This window comes from Lactuca serriola, chromosome 4, assembly GCF_051521515.1.
Source record: "Lactuca serriola cultivar US96UC23 chromosome 4, Lser_US96UC23_V15, whole genome shotgun sequence".
Classification (NCBI taxonomy): Eukaryota; Viridiplantae; Streptophyta; class Magnoliopsida; order Asterales; family Asteraceae; genus Lactuca; species Lactuca serriola.
Window position 1 is genome coordinate 383,658,709 of NC_136411.1, and position 21,237 is coordinate 383,679,945.

Here is a 21,237-nt window from a genome sequence, read left to right on the forward strand (position 1 = left end):
TATTAATTATCATTGATAATCTCATATATAAAATTTTCATGTTAAAGATTGTCTTAATGTAATTTAATTCACATTGTGAATCTCAACTATTAATTGTTTTAATGATCTATATGTACCATAATTCACATTGTGAACCTCACATATAAAATATACATGTTATAATATGTACTGTAATTCACATAGTTAATCTAACATATAAAATTTTCACAAGGTTAACATATAAACCATGTAAATTTTCTACATATATTGTGTTGTTATTACATTAACATCTAATCATTTAGACCAAAAGAAATGAAGTAAATGTATGAAATGTTAATGTACTTTCAATTCTTTATTCAAAGTAAAAATATAATCACTTCCCCCCACCCACACACCAATATCATATTTTTAATAAAACATGTAATTGTATAACATACATGTAGACATTCACATGAAAATATAAACATCTTTTAAGTATTTAGTAAAGTTCGTTATATTTGATATAGAAACTACCATCAAATTGTAACATAACAAGCATGTATATGTTCTTAAAGAAATTAAAGTGCATCTAAACTTATACTAATAATGAATAGAAAACTAAGTTTTAAGTTTTACACTTCTTTTTCCAATCCTTGAAGTACTATATCCTTTCTCCCCTTTTTTCCCATCCATTGTCGAGAAATCTTTTATTTCTTCATTAGTCTTTTTTGCAAACTTAGCTGTTTGTGCAATGATTTTTGACCTATGTCTGTTTGCGTCACTCAGTAGTATCTTTGTCAAATACTTATTGCGTAAATCATTTAACACACTTTGTTGTTGTTTTGATTCTTTTGGCAATCCACATATCCAATTTATTGTTTTATCTCCCATATATGTCTCCAAATGACGCATGTAAAAAACTCCACAGTCAACATGATTATCCCTCGTGCGCCAATTCATGTTCACCCTTTCTGGTTCAACACCCTCCAAAGTTAAAGCTGATTTGTGATTGACCCTCATCAAGTACCTACTAAAAAGTATTTTCTACAAAAAAGAAATTGTCATTTTCTATAGTTATTATTTTATTTAGATTATCAGTCTATTAATACTTATATTTATAATTTAAATTTAATATTCTTACCAATTCATTAGGTGCATCATGATAAGCTCTAGAAAACTTTGCAACTGAATTCCTATTGTCAATGACATCAACCGCTGGTTCCTCTAAGTTTATGAAGATGATGTAAAAGTGATTTTTTTGATGAACTGGTAAAAACACCTGTTTAATAATTTAAATTGTTAAACTTTGTTAAAAATATGTAATATATTCCACAAAAAGAATAGTTTATTACCAAGTGAACTTTTTCAAATGTCAGAAGTTCTTTGTCCTTTTTCATTGTATCTTTGATATTTGACTCAAATTTAACAAATCTTTGATTGAAAGGGATATTTTTGTCAAATATGAACTGTCTCTACACAAAAATTTAAATATACATCAATCTTTAAAGAGTAAATTGTTAAATTCACAATAAGTTAAATTTTAAATTTTAAATTATTCACACTGTGAATTATAATGGGATTCACTGTGTGAATTTTATTACTTATTCAGAACTATTGAAAATTGTATTTATTATATTATCAACATTATCATGATATATATTTTTTAATTAACTTACCACAATTGATGTATCAAAGAAATACCGATTCAGTGTAGAATTTGATTTAAGCATTTCTTCATAGTTCAAAATATCAGTTCCAGCATCAATGACATGTGCATGTACCCATAATCCTGCCTACATTGTTTCAATCATTCCTCTTCCAATCACATACCCTCTCTTAATCTGAAATACCTTCTCACTTAATTTGTAATCAAATAAAACAAAAAAGCAGTTAATAGAAAATTAATTTGTATTTGTATTTTATATACTATTGTATTTAAATAAAAGATAACATAAATTATTACCTGCTATTATCAATTCTGGAAAAAATTCTATCTGATACTTTTAATTCATCGGGATCTACAAATTTTGATGCACAAACCTGTTTTTTATTATAAGGAGAAGATAGCTTCAGTGACGGTTTATTTAATCTTTTTCCTACTTCTCTTTTTTTGTCTTCATCATCTTCAATTCCCAAGATATTGTTGTCACATTCTGTTTCTTCTGAATCATAACTTTCTCCTTCATCAAGTTTTTCATCTTTTATTTCTTTCTTCGTGTGTTCATCTTCACTGCTTTCATCTCCTTCCTGAAACTCTTGTGTTAGACGAAGACCAAGTCCAAGTGGAAAACTAGGCATTGATGATTTTATAGTATTTTTTTATTTTTTTTTTATCATCTATCTTTTGTTCTCTAAAACTTTTTACATTTTCAAAATCATCATAATTATCAAAATTTAAAATACATTGAATAGAATCAGCAATCTCATGCACTATTGGATCATTATACAGATTTCCTGGTGTTACCATGATTGTTTGATTCTTTATTTCATGTTCATTCAAATTTTCTTCGCTTTTTTTTCATCTTCATCCCTGTCACCTTTTGCATCATCTTCATTTTGAGTTTTATAAATGAATTATTGTTCAAAGACTTTCTTCATATCTTTCAACTCATCGCTTTCTGTGAATTTTGTTGTTGAAAACTCAATTAACTTTCCAAACTTCATTTTATCATTCACTAGTTTTTTGTAATCCTTTTTCGCTTTGAATACCAATTCCTGCGAAATGAGATAAAAATGTCAAAGAAAATGATTTTTTTTAACTTTTTTCTATAATAAATTACAGTTTCAGAATATGAATGCATTGATGAGGTATCACATTTTTACTGAATTTTAATAAATTACATATTCACTTTGTGAATTTATTATAGAGAAAGTAATAAAATACACTTTTATATTCACAATGTGAATCAATTTATGAATTTCATTTTAACTACAATGTTATAACATATATCTGTAATTTAACTTCAATTTTTTTTTTTAAATTATATAGATTATTAACTTACATCGAGTTTCATATCTTCATTTTCATCGGTGTCGGATTCTTCATCATTCTCTATAACATCATCATTCCATTCCAAAGTTCCAAAGTCACCACTCTTTAACTCAGCTTTTTCCATTTTCACCATCATTTCATAATCCCAAAAATGTAATGCATGTATTTGTCTTTTTTTCATTCTTATCATTTCTCATAAACTCCAAATAAGCTAGTTGTTTATGTAAACAAAACTATGATTAATTAGTTTTCTTATAATAATATAAATAAAAGTGTTAATTATAAGAATTTTCCTTACCAATAATACAAGAAGTGGCCCACAATAGTAGTTTCCTCTATCGGTTTCATCCCATGTCGTCTTTGAAATTTTCAAGCAATTGGTTATAAAACCACACCAGTCAATTTCTCTCATAAGTGTTTTGCCTAAAAAATGTGGCAATACTGTTGTCTTACAAGTTCCAGGCTTATTCTGTTCACAAATGGTATTAACAAACAGTAATACAAAGTTTGTTTTGAAAATAATCCCTGAATCTGATGATTCTTTAATTTTCTCTTCAACATCCGATGGTCTCATAGCCTTGAAATTGTATTGTTGCTTCCAGTCCATTAATTCTTTTCCTTCACATTGATCAGTGTTATATATATCTTTTCCACCTAGAGGAATTCCAAGCAAATCATGAACAAGTTCTGGTGTTATGTTTATCTTTGCATTAGGTAGATGGATTTTCATATCTGATGGATTGAATGAATTCACAATAAAACGTGCCAATTTCCCAGAAATTCCATTGGTTGCAATTCTCAGCAAAGATCCCAATCCCATTTCTCTGACAGCTTTTCTCTGTTATTTGTTTATAGATTTAACAATATCATAAAACTTCTTTGGGCTCATTCTTCTTCTCAAAGATACTCTGTCATTTGGATTTATTGGCACTTTTGCCTTTTTTTTTTCTTTGACTACTTCCAGAGTCTTTGTTTTGCTTTTTCTTTTTCCTGGTAGTCAATAATTTTCATAAGCTTCTAATAATATAACATATATAATATAAAATAACTAACAATACAAGAAATTCACATGTGAATTTGTTTTGCAAAATATAATATAATACATAAAATAAACATGTGAATTTGTTTATAACTTTGTAAATTAGACATGTGAATAGTAATAAACAAACCTGTTTTTTTTCGTCCGATTCTTTCTTTACAAGGCTATCTTCAACTTTAATAGGAGTCACAGATTTTCTGTATTCAATCATTTTAAGTCTTGGACTCTATCTGATTTATGTTCATGTTTTAACAAATTTATAAAGAATTAATTTTATAATACCAAATTCAATTATAATTTTATAAATACTAACATTGAGTTGTTTTCTTTTTAGGTGTCTTGAAAACAGATTTTTCTTGCTTCATCGACTTTTTCGTTTTTGTTTTATGTAATCTTGGACTCTGTCTGATTTCTGTTCACTTAAAAAAAATTAAAGATAAAGTAAATTATCATTTTAAATACTAACCTTGAGTTGTATTCTTTTCAAGTGTCTTCAAAACAGATTCATCTTGCTTCATCATTTTTTTGTTTGCTTTTTTTTTTAATCTCATCAGCTTCTAAACTTTTTTCTTTTTCAACATTTTCTTCAATAGTCTTTTCATCTTCATTTTTTCTTAACTTATTAATTATTTCCACCACGGTTCTCCTTGCTGTGTTTTTGGTATATTTTTTTGAACCTTCAACTACATAATGTGAAATTTTTAATATGAATGTCAAAAATATAAGTAGTATTAATACATGTCAAACAATATAAAATTGAACATGTGATGATCAAATTGCAAAAACTTTTTAGAAATTCACATTGTCAATCTGTTAGGCTATGAGCTATATTCAAGATTCACATTGTGAATTTATGCATTTAACAGCAAAAGAGTTTGAGGTTCACCAAATGATGTACACATACATATGGTGAAGTTTTACAATTACATTGAGCATAGTGAAATACAAACAAAAGTGTTGATCAACTTGCAAAAAAAATATGTTTTTAAGAGATTCACATTGTGAATCTGTTTGAATGTGACATACATATCCAAGATTCACATTGTGAATTTATGTATTTAATAGCAAAAGAGTTTGAATTTCACCAAATGATGTACACATACACATGGTGAATTTTTACAATTACATTGTGCATAGTGAAATACAAACAAAAGTGTTGATCAACTTGCAAACGAAAAAAAAAAAACATGTTTTAAGAGATTCACATTGTGAATCTGTGTGAATGTGACATACACATCCAAGATTCACATTGTGAATTTATCCATTTAACAGCAAAAGTGTTTGAATTTTACCAAATGGTGTACACATACACATGGTGAATTTTTACAATTACATTGTGCATGGTCAAATACAAATAAAAGTGTTGATCAACTTGCAAAAGAAAAAACAAACATTTTTTTAAGAGATTCACATTGTGAATCTGTGTGAATGTAACATACACATCCAAGATTCACATTGTGAATTTATGCATTTAACAGCAAAAGTGTTTGAATTTCACCAAATGATGTACACATACACATGGTGAATTTTTACATTTACATTATGCATAGTCAAATACAAACAAAAGTGTTGATCAACTTGCAAAAGAAAAAACAAATTTTTTTAAGAGATTCACATTGTGAATCTATGTGAATGTGACATACACATCCAAGATTCACATTATGAATTTATGCATTTAACAACAAAAGTGTTTGAATTTCACCAAATGATGTACACATACACATGGTGAATTTTTAAAATTACATTGTCCATAGTCAAATACAAACAAAAGTGTTGACCAACTTGCAAAAAAAAACCAAAATTTTTTTAAGAGATTCACATTATGAATCTATGTGAATGTGACATACACATCCAAGATTCACATTGTGAATTTATGCATTTAACAACAAAAGTGTTTGAGTTTCACCAAATGATGTACACATACACATGGTGAATTTTTACAATTACATTGTGCATAGTCAAATACAAACAAAACTTTTGATCAACTTGCAAAAAAAACAAAATTTATTTAAAGAGATTCACATTGTGAATCTATGTGAATTTGACATACACATCCAAGATTCACATTGTGAATTTATGCATTTAACAACAAAAGTGTTTGAGTTTCACCAAATGATGTACACATACACATGGTGAATTTTTACAATTACATTGTGCATAGTCAAATACAAACAAAAGTGTTGATCAACTTGCAAAAAAAATATGTTTTTAAGAGATTCACATTGTGAATCTGTGTGAATGTGACATACACATCCAAGATTCACATTGTGAATTAGTTTTTCTTAATAAGTGTGTAGTATATGATTAGATAATTAGTTATTTTAATCTGAATGCAAATGTTCTAACCTTTTTTTTTATCTTGAATATCTTCAATTTTTTCACTTGTAGTTGAAGGTAGAACATCTTTTAGACTTCTTGTCAATTTCATTCTTTTCTTATTATCTTTTTTTTCATTGATCTTTTCTTCATTTCCTGTTTTTGATTAACAAATTAATTCAAACATCAATTTCATGGTATGAAAGTTATGATTTATTCACACTGTGAATTCAGTTTGAATCATAACATTGCCAATGCAACTCTTTATAAATTTACAATGAGAAGCACAATAAGAGATACAATATGAATTAAACATAGATACACAATGTGAATTTCACAAGATGAAAAAAATCAAATGTAAATGATAAATCACCCTGTGAATTCACAATTTGAATAAATGATATGTTAAATTGATATATAATCATGATTCACTTTGTGAATTGTGAAATAATATAATACTCAGAAACATTGAATCCTTTCAAAATAATCAAATATAAATCACAAAGCACACTGTGAATTCAAAATGTGAAATTAGTTTTTCAGTTTAATGAATAAATTCAGAAACCACTTAGATTCACAAAGTTTTTAGGAAATTACGGTTTGTAATTTAGATATTCATGATTTCTGTATCGATTTGAAGAAATTTATATCTTTAGGTTTTTGGTAATTATACGAATTCTCAAAAGTTCATGAAATTAGGGTTTCGATTTACTTAATAAACTCAGATTCGAGTTAGATTCACAAAGTTTTAGGAAATTTCAGTTTGTAATATAGATATTCATTAGGTTTTCGTTATGTATACAAATTATTAAAAGTTCATCATCCAACGAGGGTTTCAAATCAGTATAAAACGATTTTGTTAATAAAATAGTGTATTAACAAATTCATCGAATAAATAATGTAACAGATAGTTTAGATTTGTCGTTTTGAAATTTATCAATCGAAAAAGTATAATGTTGAAAATGGATTAAATGAGATAATCGAAAGTGAATAGCAGCCAAATATACCTTCTAGATTCATTTTGACGAACTTTTCGGGAAGATTCACTGTGGATATTTACTGAATCGTCGCCGGAGATTCGTTTGAAATCGATGTCGTCGGTGGAGTAAAAGATCGCTTTCAATGAGAGGGTAAAATCGATTTCACTGAATTGAAACTGATGAACTAACGACGTTAATTAACAGTGAGAGTTAAAAAGTTTTAGTTTGACGACAATGCCCCCTTAAGTTACGTGTTTGGTTATAAACAGTTGCACATTATTGTTTTTCATACTTTTACATCTCAAATACAATGGCTGTTAATATTTTGATCTAACCATCTTAATAGGTTTCTTGGTTCCTCTACCCATATTGGTTCTCTATTGAACCCGTCCCTATATATATATATATATATATATATATATATATATATATATATATATATATATATATATATATATATATATATATATATATATATATATATATATATCGCTTCAAAAAAAATCTAAACTATTAATATACTCATGATATTTTAAAGTTAGACCGAACATACCAAACCTTTATTTATTGAAAAAATTTTCTTTTTCATCCAATATTAATTAACTCACCAATCAAATATGCACCGTTATATAAATATGATTTGTGAGTAATGGAAGGAGTGTTTAGTCAAATATTGTTTATTTAAAATTTAAAATTCGCGACTATCCAATGAGACGGGGAGGGAAGGAAGTGAGATTCTCCTTGGATTTCACATTTGTCTTTATTCACTAATACTCATAAAAAAATATTGGGATCACCAATGAAACTAATAATGTATTTTGTTATCTTGGTCCTAATTAAACTTCTAATTTAATACCAAAACCATATCAATCATAGCATATGCACTCGTTAAAATAAATTGGGAAACCATATCAATCATAGCATATGCACTCGTTAAATAAATTGGGAAACCATATCCGCTGCTAGCTAATGAATATTACTAATAAGATTCTCACACACTATTATTAACTTTATAAAAGTAAACTTATAATCAACTAATAATAATCAGTTTTTTCGAAAAATAATACAATTTCAACCCATAAAAGTAATTTAAAAATTAATTAAGGTGTCTATATGGTAAAATGATGTGTCTTTTTAGTCAACCCCTTTAGAAATCATAGTCACATCTCTATAAAAAGTCAACTTCTAATTAATTAAATATAATTTGTTTTTGACAAAACTGCAAATTTGATCCTTGTGGTTTGCAAAAATCTTTGGATGAGGTCCAAAAAGTTTTCAGCTTGCACCGAAGGTCCAAAATCAAGGTTTTTCATTGTTTTTGGTCCAAAAAAACTTGAAAAGTCGGTTTTACCCTTTTCCATTTCTTTTTTCTTTTTTCTTTATTTATTTTGGTATTTAAATAATTAAAAAAAAAATCTTACCCTACACACACACACTCTCTCTCTCTTTCTCTCTCTCTCTCTCTCTCTCTCTCTCTCTCAACTGAAGAACTTCTCATCTCGTCTCCATTGGCAACCTCCAAAGTCTTGATTTTAACTCCGACAAACTCACTGGAAACAGGTGAGCATGGGAACTGCCGGAGTCTCAAGAATCTAAAGAGAAATCAAGAACCTACAACATTTGGGCCAACTACAACATTTCCCCTCTCAACCTTAGTCAACGTCTCTCTCCCAGAAGGTATCACGATGGTTGGTGATTTTCGTCATTGGAGAACATAACCCACCACCTGTAACTCATCAAAAAATCAAGCGCCACCATCGACTTGATCTTTGCTTCCTTTTCTCCTCATCATTGAATCACCCCACCTGGAATCTATTATCTAGTACCAAATCTGGAATCCACAAAACCTAAATACACACGAACGGAAGGCAAATTGAAGGGAGCTGAGGTGCAAATGGGAAATCGCAAGGAGGGGCAAGGGGGTCTGTCAAGACCGACGACCCTTTGTGGGTTTACTCTTCATCTTCACTGATTGGGAGAAGTAAGAAAGAACACAAATAGAAGAAGCAGTCAAGGTGGTGATCTGTTGGTCAAACAGATCGCGAGAAGGAGTCGATCTCCGACGAACTCCCCTAGGTTCTTCGCTTGTCGTCGGCGACCCCAAATCGAGGGGGAAAGGGAACCGATTGGATCGAAGGGAGAAAGAAGAAGAGCAAAAGCACAAAATGGGTGGTTCGATGGAGTTTTGGTCCATCGCTAAAATGAAAGAAGAAAATGAAGGTGGCTTACGCTGTTGGGTGACTATTACAGCGAGGGGGCTGCTCCGGTGGCCTCCTTGGTTGTTCTCCTTCTATTCCGTTGGCAAAACACGAGGGGCAAAGGGAAAGAAACACCGAAGTAGCAGCCGAAGGAAGTGACGATACTCAGGGGTGTTTGGTTATTTCCAATTGACAGGAAGGAGGGGTGGAGGAGGGTTGCCGGTTCCCCCTTTTTTCTCGCTGATGGTGTAGAAACGAGAGAGAGAGAGAGAGAGAGAGAGAGAGAATTATTTCCTTTTCTATTTATTTTTAAATTAAAGTAGTATTTGAAAATTAAAAAAAATATAAAAAAGAAATTAAAAGGGTATAACCGTCATTTTAAGTTTTTTTGAACTAAAAACACAGAAAAACCTTGATTTTGGACCTTCTATGCAAGTGAGAAACTTTTTGGACCTTATCCAAAGTTTTTTGAATACCACAGAGACCAATCTTACAGTTTTGTCTTTGTTTTTTCAGAAAATAATACAATTTTAACCAATAAAATTATTCAAAAATTTATTTAGAATGTCTATATGATAAAATATGGTGTCTTTTCAGCCAACACCAATAATTTTATGTCAAAACATGCTTTTTTCTTTATTTTTAATAAAACAAAAAGCTATACTACTTATAATCTAATCATAAACATCATTTCTGTCTCCTAATGAGACTTGAACTCATGACCTCTCATTGAGAGAGTCGCCCTTTACGCCTAGGCCAAATGTCGTTGGCAAGTCAAAACATGTTTTATATATATATATATATATATATATATATATATATATATATATATATATATATCGAGTGAGGACTCAAAAATAAATGAGAACTGTGAGTACAAATCTTTGCCGAACGATTGAAAAAAATAAAACGTGGAGATTTAATTTCATTTATCATCAATATCTCGCGAGATGATATGATGTTTTTGTAATTATGTGCGATATTTTAACATTTTCAGGCAAAGAGTAACTGTTTAGAGGTTAAATGGGTAAAAGGAAAAAAGAAAAAATAATTGTCTTCGCAGTCTTCATTATTTTTTGAATCATTACCGGAACCAAACTCTCTCTCTCTCTCTCTCTCTCTCTCTCTATATATATATATATATATATATATATATATATATATACATATATATATATATACACACACACACACACATAGAGAGAGAAAGATATATATATATATATATATATATATATATATATATATATATATATATATATATATTCAAATGTGGATCCACATCTGTTGTGTGGATGAAGGGATCATTCTCGACCAAATAATTCATAAATAATTCGTTAAACATATAACATATTAATCCCAATCAAATCCCATGATTTTAGGCTAATTATAATTATAATTTTAAATTGTATACATTATCCTTTAACCTATATATAATATGTGTACGTCTGATTTCATCAGTACACTATCGTTCTCGTTCGTTTTTTTTTTGTTTGAATTGAAATGCAGCATGCTCACAATAATGAAGATCAAGTACACATGAATTGCAGTTTTTGTTTATATAATTAAGAAATTCGCTACAAAAGGTGTTAGTATCATTTTTTTGCAGCAACTATCAAACAATGATTTCAAGGTTCAAATGGAGCCTCCTCCTAATAATCAAGAACATATACATATGATTATTATATAAATTCGTTTTTTTTGTTTAAACAATATGAATGTGTTAGTATCAATTTCGTTTTAGCAAGAACAATCCAACAACGAACAATAGGGTGAAGAATCGGATGTTTCCTTAATATTGATAGGTTTTGAGAATATCTACATTCCTATGTGATCATGCAACCCTAATTGCTTTGGATCTAAGTTTTTCACTAGTTATACATGCAAATAGAAATTCCAACGCAATAACCCTAATACTAGCATACAATTTCGAAATACATATGAAAACTAGGGTTAGAATATTACCTTCCTTGCTATGTAGTAATAACAAGAATTCCTTTGTAAATCTTGACTCTTGAAAGCTTAGTGCCTCAAGTGTTGCACCTCTAATGGAGTCATAAACACCACTATCAATGGATGGAAGGAGAGAGGAGTTAACTCTTCAGAAATTCGGCCAGGTGTTAAAGCAAGAAAGTGACCCTCTTAAACTTGGCCATCCGCAATCATTTTCTGTCTACCACAACTATCTTTCTACTACCGCAATCAACTCTCTCCCTACCGCAGTGAAGTGTCTATCGCAGTTTCAAGAAGTGAACCGCAATGAAGTTTATGTTACATCCTCTGACTTATCGTGATAGCCTTTCTTTATCCAATGCACCTTGCATGGCCATGTTAGTTAGTAGTTTATTAGATGTTTATTCAGGATGTAAGTTTTAGAGGCTCTATAAATAGAGTGATCATCTTCATGTATTATCCATCTCTCAGCACTTCTTATCTACGGTCTTTTGATCTTTCTCCCTAAAATATAAAGATAACTTTCTCATATCTTTATCTTACTGATCATCATCGAAGATCCTCTTCACTTTCAATTGATCTCACATACAGCTCGTGTTTGAGTGCAAACATTGTTATGAATCAGCTTGGTGTTTACTTGATATATAACTTGTTCTCATTTATATTTCCTTTACTTTTCTCATTTTACGTTTCCGCAACTAACTATCTAACAAATCTAACTTCTTATTATTGTTGAGCTTTCATGATCCTTTGAGATTAACTTATTCCGCAACTTTATATTGTACTAACGTTTGTTCAAGTGTTTCTCAAAACTTTTTCTCTCAACAATTGGTATCAGAGCCAAAGTAGTTCCATTTGCAACAAGAACTCTCATTTTGAAAAACCATCTATACCACTGAAGCTCATTTTTCTCAATAAAAAACAAAAAAAACAAAGGAAATATGGAAAAAGCTTTATCACTAAACGTCTCCAACAGTGTTGGAGGTTCGAACAGAGCTCCAATACTTATGGCAAATGAATATAAACACTAGTCACAAAGTATGGACAGGTATCTTAAAAGACTTGGAAGAGATGTACTGAGATCCGTGGAAGAAGGACCCCATGTCCCTGTTCTTATTCCGGTTCAAGCTGATGGTGCTCAAGTTCGACTAGGTGGCGGTGAAGGATCTATGAATCGACCAACCAAAGACGATTTAGATAAAATAGAAAATAATTCCATTGCTTTGTACGAAATGTACTGCGGTGTTGATCCTGACAACTTCGACATTATCATCAGTTGCAAATCAGCAAAAGAAATACGGGATGTGATGAAGAATCTCTATCAAGGGTCAGAACCAGCAAAAGATAAGAAACTCACCACTGCTCTAAATGAGTTTAACAACTTCAAAGCTCTACCCGGAGAAAGCCTTGATGACTCATTCAAACGTTTCAATTTCATCATCACTAAATTGTCAAATACTAGTATAGTCCACAGTAACCATTAAACTGTTGGGTTATGAGCATAACATCATTCCTATGGTGTTCACGCAACCTTATTTGCTTTGATCTAGTTTTTTCTAAGTAAACATACAACATTGAATACAAAGCAATAAACACTAATTGACTAGCATACAAATTTGAAAAAAAAAACACATATGATTAGGGTTAGAAAGTTTACCTTGATTCTTATGTAGTAGTAACAATCACAATCCTTCTTGTTCTTGACTTCTGAAAGGCTAGTGCCTCAAATGTTGCACCTCTAATGGAATCACTAACACTCAATGCAACAAGATTACTTGGTGAGGGAAGGATTTCAGCTAGGGTTTCTCATAGAACTCATAGGGGCCGAAAATCCTATGTAAAGGGTTCCTTATATAGCTGTGTGGCCTACTAGGGTTTCTGAAGGAAACCCTAATTCCTACTTAAGGCCTAAGCAGCCATGGATTCCTTCCTTAGAGCTCTTTGGACGAAATCTTAAGGGCTTCCCCATAAATTTCGTCCACTCCACTCTATAGAGTCCATCAGCCCAACTAGTACCTAACAGTTAATTACAATATTAGTCCCCTTTTATTTAAACAGTCTCTTTTGATCGCCAAATTAATACCAAATTAATTTCTGATCAATACTATTTAAATAATATGATTTCCAAATAATATATTAAACTTGTAATTTATTAATAAAACCAATTTAGAGTACCAATTTATTATTTATATAATAAATTCTGCTCTCTCTCTCTCTCTCTCTCTCTCTCTCCTCTTGTCATCCTATCAAGTTGCATGAGTGAAGGCAACCCAAAATGACCATGCTCATAATCGGGTCAAGTACATAACAAAATAGTTATGGGCTTAGACACTTAATCCAATAGTCTCCCACTTGGATAAGTCTAATAACTATTTTGCAAATACAACTTTAGAAGCTAATCAGCAATCGTAGCTTTCCAAAGCCGTTGTCAACTCTGATCTTATTAGTAACGAATGCTTTAGATGAGGGATCATATACTCCTCCGTTCTAGATATCGTATGAATTGAGACACAGATTTCATCATAATCTCTGTTCATGTGTTGTTTCCCGATTTCCGATTTATGACTCCTGACAACAAACTACAATTGAACACATCAACTTAGTCCCGGATTAGCCAAGCGCTTAGGGGTGTCATCACTAAATCATCAAAGGGCCCACATATATCGCTTTTATCACACTTTGGGTAAAAGGAATGGATAAACTTTGATTCAAATGCTCATTTGTACCTAATCATCAAATCACACACAACAATACATTTTATAACACCAAGTTACTGGTGTGTTTACATATGATCAATGTGTAACCGATTTGTAAATTACAACTTACATGTCTCGGTTTCAAGAATATAAGATATTATCGTCTCACTGATCACTCGTGATAAAATCCATGAAGTGATTCAAGTGAGCATGGGTTTAATCCAATACTTAAATCTTATTTCAGGAGCACTCATGAACACTGCAGCAGACTTTTGCTATGTCTAAAACGCTTTAGACAATCTACAGTCAGATTCATGACAGTCTTCTTCCATACCTACTTCCAATGTATGATCGACTGCGGATGGTTTGAATAATCTTATTATTCGGGAATTCAAAACATGCAAAGTAAAACACAAGAATAATACTAATCCTATATGGCCCCAAACTTTTGAGTATAAATAAAACACCTTTATTTAATCACCATATTGATTACTCATTATTCATTGTATAATGTTTTGGATAATCAACTTTTTACTTGAATTATAACAACAGTTTTCCCATGCTCCAAGCATGCACACTCTGTTTTCCTATGGTCCATACTTTGTGAAATAGAGCAAGTGAGCACATTTCCGCCGATACTCATTTCACAACTCCTAATCCTTATCATTAGTGTAAGAATACCAAATTCTTGCAACTATTTGAATATGTTATATTATAACATTTTATACAATGATCCTTTCGTAATATCACATCACCAAAGCCACCAAGACTTGCCAATGATATTAGAAAGTGCTTTTTTTGAGATTGTTACTGTAACGACCCGTGTCCGGTATGGTAATTCCTTGGTATTTATTTTGTAGTTTTGCAAGAGGGACTCAGCGAGTTCATAGCCTGACTCGCCGAGTAGGGTCGCGACTTCGAGCACGTGTGAGCCGGGGACTCGGCGAGTCCATATCCCTGACTCGGCGAGTCCATCCGTCTGGGTGAAACCCTAAATCCCCGGGTTGCCCACTATTTAAGTCACCTTATAGCCCCATTCTCGCCTCCCTCACCCTGAGAACTTTGTGAGAAAAGAACCCTAATCCTCCCTTGTGTGAGCTAAGTGTTTTGTGCCATTTTGTGAAGGTTTGAAGAAGGAGAAGAAGCAAAGAGCAAGGAGAAGAGGTGTAGTGCAAAGATCCAAGGGCAAATCTGAGTTATTTGAGGTATTTTCGGATTTCCCCTCTTGTTATATGCTTTAAACCTCCATTAGAGCCCTCCTAGGATCTAGTTGATGCTTGTTCCAAGCCTTATGTTTGCATGAATGCCTTAATAAGTCGAGATATCTTTAGATATGAATGATTGGGGGTTGTAGAGCCCAGATCTACTGCCTTTTTGGAGTTACTTTGCATAATAACCATAGATCTACCCATTTTGTGCATCTTTTAGCCTTATTTCCCTTATTCATGAGGTTGTACACGTAAAGTTGGAAACTTTACGTGGTAAATCAGCTTATTGGACTCAGATCTATCAATTGTATGTGTTGGATTCAAACCAAATCGAGTAAAAATCAGTTGCATGGCGGCAACTCGGCGAGTCGGGAAGAACGACTCGGCGAGTCGGGTCGCGAGTCCCCGATTCCTTCATTTTTTTATCAGTGTCGAGTGGATCCAGTGAGTTAGAGAGTGGACTCAGCGAGTTGAGAGTAGACTCAGTGATGGAGGGACTCGGCGAGTTGTTCATACAACTCGGCGAGTCCAAGGCAATCTTCTTAAGCTCAAGAACAACTCGTCGAGTTGTTCATAGGACTCGGCGAGTCGGATGAAGATTGTCTGAGTTCTTGGATCGGGAGAGTACTCGTCGATTCGATGCCATACTCGACGAGTAGCAGCGAGTTAAGTCGAGGAGTGAGAATAGGGACTCGGCGAGTTGGCGGCCCAACTCGGCGAGTCAGGTCAACTATAGGTTGACTTTGACCGAGAGTTGACTTTGACCTGGGGTAAAAGAGTCATTTTACCCAGTGCAGTGTTTAGTATTTGATTGAGTATGTTTATGGACTTGTAGCCGGGGAGATACCGGAGCAGCAGCAGTTAGCCCTCAGAGCTATTCACTCAGCAGCCAATTCACGAGGTGAGTTCCTTTTCAGTAGGAGCGGGTCTAAGGCCACAATGTCGGCCCGTTTAGCTAGCAGTAGTATTCAGATCTTTATCCGACGCAGTAGTTAGCATGTTTGAAGCCTTTGTGGCTCAGACAGGATTATGTGTGTTCATGCTAAGTGATATGTTATGTTATGACCAGTTAGCTTCGGACTCCGGTTCGATGTCAGCTTCGGACTCAGGTTCGATGTAGGGGACAAGGTCCCGGTCAACTTCGGACTCCGGTTCGATGTCAGCTTCGGACTCAGGTTCGATGTAGGGGACAAGGTCCCGGTCAGCTTCGGACTCCGGTTCGATGTCAGCTTCGGACTCGGTCTGATGTGAGCTTCGGATTGCGGTCCGATGTAGGGGACAAGGTCCCGGTCAGTCAGCTTCGGACTTCGGTCCGATGAAGGGGGGGGGGCAAGGCCCCAGTATGTGCTTGATATGTATATTATTGTATGGTATGTGGTAATTTGGGGGAGCTCACTAAGCTTCGTGCTTACAGTTTCAGTTTTGGTTTCAGGTACTTCCGCTAGCAGAGGGAGGAGCTCGGGTTGATGGCATTGCACACACCACGGTTTCAGCTTTCATCCTGGGAGTTGATTTAGTTCCTGATTTTTATATGTCATAGATATGATACAGTTTTCCGTACCGTGGTTTATTATTATTTTGAGATGCATTATGTATGGTTTCATGATATGACACTCAAATTATGGTTTTTGGTTATGTTGAAAAACGAAATTTTTGGGTCGTATTTTTGGGTCGTTTCAAGTTGGTATCAGAGCCCTGGTTTGAGGGATTCGAATACACTTCCGGGTGTATCTGAACTCAAACTAAGGGGAAATAAAAAGATTTTTAAAAAGAAAATGTTTTCTAAAAGAATTTTGAAAGCACTTAGAAAGAAAGAAATGTTTAAACAAAATAAGGGTGTGGTGCATGCGATCAGCCGAGCTCAAGTAAGTACTCCCAAATTACCCATACAAGTTATTTGTTCAGTTTCAGTTTCAGTAGAACAACATGCTAGTATAAGACTAAGGATCTAGGAGGATGCCTTATGTGCCTGCTTTATGTGTTACATCTTTATGAGTATTGCATGCTAGTATTGAGTAGACAGCAGTAGGATAGCCTGTTTAGGTTATGCCTGATAGTATGAGCTTAGCACTGTATGCTAGATCAGTTTCTCGTTTTGAGAATAGTTTTGCCTGAGTATGTTTCCTTATTCCGAATGCTGCTTGCTTCGTGCTTTGTGGGAGTTCTGAGTGATGGAAGTTAGCCATTAGGTGAACCCGTTACACCACATGTGATCAGGGTTGAATAATCCCAGAGTGTTGGAACTGGCCCTATTGCGCAGCTCTTGTTTGAGTCCAACCGTTATAGGGATGGGTCTTTTACTTGAAGGATTATCTGATCTTCGTCACATGTGATGGTGTTCAGGTGATGGTTAATTAGCATTATAAGGAGACCTGCAGCAGCTGAGGACTAGTTGAGTTGAGTTTGAGGTTTCCCTGGGGCAAGCCTAGGATGAGAGTAGCAGAGATCAGTAGTAGTAGAAGTGACTTGGTGGAGTCAGGGCAGTTCTTGAAGAAAGTACGGATAGATGTGGAAGGTAGTATGGGCCCGTACTACTGGAAGCAGAGGATCCGTACTCGAATCAAGAAAGGCTGAGACAAGACCAGGAAGCTAGTTGTAGTATCAATGATCCCTCAAGATATTTCTGTTTTCTGATGTAGTTGTGATGTGTTTCAGAATGGTGGTTCTACGTTCGAGACCAGCAGCCGGCAGCGGAGGTGCCGGGGAGGGATCAGGTTCAGGTTCGGGGGATGAGCGCATGGATGAGCAAACCCGAGAGTTTCTTTCTTCGGAGATTACGCGCATCATTATAGAGCAGACTCCTGTGATCTTCGGTTCGATCAAGGAGGGGATTCTAGAGCTGATGGATGAGAGATTGGGCACCTTCCGTGCTGAGGTGGCGGCCATGATGGGGTCGCGCACCCTTACTTTCAGGGAGTTCAGGGCATGTGGAGCTCCGGACTACCATGGGGCACGAGACCCTATAGCGAGCAGCAGATGGTTGGCGGATGTGGCCAACGCTTTCCGCACTAGCAGATGTCCCGAGGGGGACAAGGTCAGATTGGCGTCCTGTCTTTTGAAGGACAGGGCACGAGATTGGTGGGAGGAGGTCGGGCATGCCATTGGGGATGATGCAGCATTGGACGCCATGACCTAGGCTGATTTCTCTACCAGGTTCAGGGCGGAGTTTGCACCGGTCATTGAGGTGCAACAGCTAGCTAGGGAGTTTCAGGACCTCACCCAGACTACAGAGACAGTGGCGGAGATCACCGCTAAGTTCAGGGAGAGGGCTCTTCTCGTTCCTCAGTATGTAGCTGATGAGGAAATGAAGAAGGCCCGTTATCATGAGATGTTGCGGAGCGATATCCGCCAGTTTGTGAGCCGGTCCAGCTGTAAAACGCTGGAAGATATGATTGCTAGAGCTCGGGAGAGGGAGATTGATCTTGAGATGGAGAAGAAGAGGAAACCGGAGGCGGTTTCGGGTTCAGGCGGTTTGGGCAAAAAGCCCAGGGTTTCAGATCACAGGTCCAGGGGACAGCCGAGCCACGGTCGATGTGGTAGGTGTGGGAAGATGCACGAGGGAGCGTGCAAGGCAGGGAGTTCCGGCTGCTTCAAGTGCGGTCGGATTGGACATTTGAGTAGGGATTGTACGGCTCCTGCTACTGCCGTTGCAGCATCAGATCTGATTTGCTTCCAGTGTAATCAGAGGGGACATAAAAGGTCCTAGTGTCCGGGTTTAGCTGCAGCAGGGAAGGTGGCTGCACCTGCCCCTGCTACTTTGAGGATTACCGATGGCCGACAGGGCCGAGCTGATGCGCCAGTGGCGAAGAGTAGGGCGTTTCAGATGACAGCAGAGGAGGCGCGAGCGACTCCTGATGTGGTGACGGGTAAGTATCTTCCCTTTATCTCTTTATTATTATTGATTGAATATTGCTTATGATTGTATGTTTATTTAGGGTTGTTCTCGGTGAACGGCATCTCTGCTATGGTATTATTCGATTCGGGGGCTACCCGATCATTCGTATCACTTGCGCTCAGCAAGAGATTCAGTATAGCTCTAGGGGAGCTGGATTGTCCATTAGAGGTTGAGATAGCGGATGATAGGACCGTGAGGGTCGGTAGAGTGCACAGAGGGTGTTCTCTTCAGTTATTTGATGAGCAGTTTTCAGTGGATCTGGTACCTATTCCCCTGCGAGGGAATAAGGTTATTGTGGGTATGGATTAGCTAAGCCCCAATGGGGCGGTGATTGATTGTGAGCTTCAGCTAGTGAGGGTTCGCACTCCCAGTGGGAGAGAGTTGGTGATTCAGGGCGAGAGGCCACAGCGAGGACCGATCTTTTGTTCCGCCGCAAGGGCGAGGCGCTATGTTCAGCAGGGTTGCGCCGGTTTTGTAGCTTACATTTTGGATGCCCGGGAGGAGGGCAAGTCGACAGTTGATGATGTTCCTATTGTTCGAGACTACCCGGATGTGTTTCCTGAGGATTTGCCGGGGATACCTCCTGAGAGACAGGTTGAGTTCAGGATCGACCTCGTCCCTGGTGCGGCTCCGATAGCCAAGGCACCGTATCGACTAGCTCCCCCTGAGATGCAGGAGTTGTCTACACAGCTGCAGGAGCTGCTAGACAAGGGTTTCATTCGGCCGAGCAGTTCGCCTTGGGGAGCGCCGATCCTGTTTGTGAGGAAGAAGGATGGGTCGCATCGTATGTGTATAGATTACCGGGAGTTGAATAAGGTAACGGTGAAGAACCGTTACCCACTCCCGAGGATAGATGATTTGTTTGATCAGCTTCAGGGAGCGTCTTGGTTCTCCAAGATCGATCTACGCTCCGGATATCATCAGATGCGGGTTAGAGATGAGGATGTACAGAAGACTACTTTCAGGACCAGGTATGGTCATTACGAGTTTGTGGTGATGCCATTTGGGCTCACCAATGCTCCAGCCGCGTTCATGGATCTCATGAACCGCGTGTGTAGGCCGATGCTGGATCGGTCAGTGATAGTGTTCATAGATGACATCTTGGTATATTCCAAGACGCAGGAGCAGCACGAGGAGCACCTGAGGGAGGTGCTGGAGGTTTTGAGGAGGGAGAGACTTTTCGCAAAGTTCTCCAAATGTGAGTTCTGGTTGCGCGAGGTGCAGTTCCTTGGTCACCTCGTCAACCAGAAGGGTATTCTGGTAGATCCGGCCAAGATAGAGGCCGTGATGCAGTGGGAGGTCCCGAAGTCTCCATCTGAGATTCGGAGCTTCCTAGGTTGGCAGGGTATTATCGGAGATTTATTCAGGATTTCTCCAAGATAGCAGTGCCGCTCACCCGACTGACCAAGAAGTCAGTGGTATTTCGTTGGGGTCCGGAGCAGCAGACAACATTCGAGACCCTCAGGCAGAGATTGTGCGAGGCTCCGATCCTTACCTTGCCAGAGGGAGTAGAGGACTTTGTAGTCTATTGTGATGCCTCGATCACAGGTTTGGGAGCAGTTCTGATGCAGCGAGGCCATGTGATAGCTTATGCCTCGAGACAGTTGAAGCCTCACGAGGCTAATTATCCCACCCATGATTTGGAGCTGGGGGCAGTTGTGTTTGCCCTCAAGATTTGGAGGCATTACCTTTATGGGGTCCGTTGTACTATTTACACGGATCACAAGAGTTTGAGGTATCTTATGGATCAGCCGAGTCTGAATATGAGGCAGAGGAGGTGGTTAGATGTGCTAAAGGATTACGACTGTGAGATCCTATACCATCCAGGGAAGGCCAATGTGGTGGCCGATGCCCTGAGCTGCAAGGTGTCGGCGGCCCCTATCAGGGATCTATGTTTGAGGATGACAGTGATCACTCCGTTGTTGGAGCGGATCAAGGAGGCTCAGGTAGAGGGTCTCAGGGAGGAGAGACAGAAGTGTGAGAGAATCGTGGGCCGAGTAGC